The following is a 1,413-nucleotide window of genomic DNA, read 5'->3' on the forward strand; positions in this document are numbered from 1 at the left end:
CCCCAAGCACAAGAAGACAGTATGGCTTACACGTCCAGGGAAATGCTGATCGCCACTTTGGGGCCAGGAAGCAATTTTTCTCCAGGCTGGTTTGGCTGGAGATCCTGGAGGCTTTTTGTCATCTTCTGGGCATGGAGCAGGGGTCACTGTGGGTGCAGGGGGGGAGGTATTTGTGAATTTCTGGCATTGTGCAGGGGGGGTGGACTAGATGACCCTGGAGGTCCCTTCCACCCCTATGATTTTATGAAAGCAGACCTGCTCCAACTTGGAAAGTTGACCACAATGAAAAGGGGAGGGGCCCCACAAATAACAGCCCAACGAGAACTGAACGGACAGCCTGCTGAGATCCCCTCCCCGAATCCGACCCTGTCCAGGCTCCACCCCCAATTTCCATCACTTCCTGATTGTTTGAAGTAGAGATGACAAGGATTGAACCTGGGACCTTCTGCGTGCCCAGCAGGTGCTCCCTGCCCCTCCTCAAAGAAGTCGACCAGCACTTCTGAAACTGTGGCCAGATCCAAAAGTGGGTTGCCGACCGTGTTCCCTCTAAGCTGAGTTAGTGTGAGCTAGCTCACAGTTTTTCAGCCTCCGGCTCACACGTTTCTATCTCAACTCAGGAAGGAGGGCTCCAGAGCAAACTAATTTATGCAGCAGCCAAATTGCTCGCTCACAACTTTAGTGCCAGCAGCTCACAAAGTAGAATTTTTGCTCACAAGAATCCACAGCTAAGAGGGAACCCGCTCTCTTGTAAGTAGCTCCAGGAGTTTTCCAGCAACCTGGATGTGGCAAACCTACCCTCCCCTTGCTGGCCGGGGGGGGGGGGTGGCACCCCTAGATGGGTTTTTGCAAATGGTCATAAGCACGGCTGATTTTGAAAAGGTGATCAGGCAGATCCATGGAGGAGAAGACGGTCAATGGCTCCTACCCATGGTGGCTTAGAACATAACATAGGAACATAAGAGACGCCAATGTTGGATCAGGCCAAAGGCCCATCTAGACCAACACTCTGTCACACAGTGGCCAAAAATACCAGGTGACATCAGGAGGTCCACCAGTGGGGCCAGGACACTAGAAGCCCTCCCACTGTTGACCCCCCCCCCAAGCACCAAGAAGACAGAGCATCATTTGCCCCAGAGCCCCTATCTATACCTTGTGGCTAATAGCCACTGATGGACCTCTGCTCCATATCCTTATACTAATACCCAAGTTGCCCCCTCCGTGCGGATATCTATATCTGCACTTGGGGGGCAGGGGGAGGTTTGTGGACATGTGGGGTAGTCCCCACATGTGCACAAAAATTTAAAAAGTTTAAAAAAATTCGGGGGGATGTTTAAATCCCCCCGAAAGTGCAAGAGCGTCTCCTGCGCGTGCGCAGGAGACGCTCTGCGAACGCTGCCACCGCCGGGTGGGTGG

This window comes from Gekko japonicus, unplaced genomic scaffold (assembly GCF_001447785.1).
Source record: "Gekko japonicus isolate JY-2015 unplaced genomic scaffold, Gekko_japonicus_V1.1 scaffold89, whole genome shotgun sequence".
Taxonomy (NCBI): Eukaryota; Metazoa; Chordata; class Lepidosauria; order Squamata; family Gekkonidae; genus Gekko; species Gekko japonicus.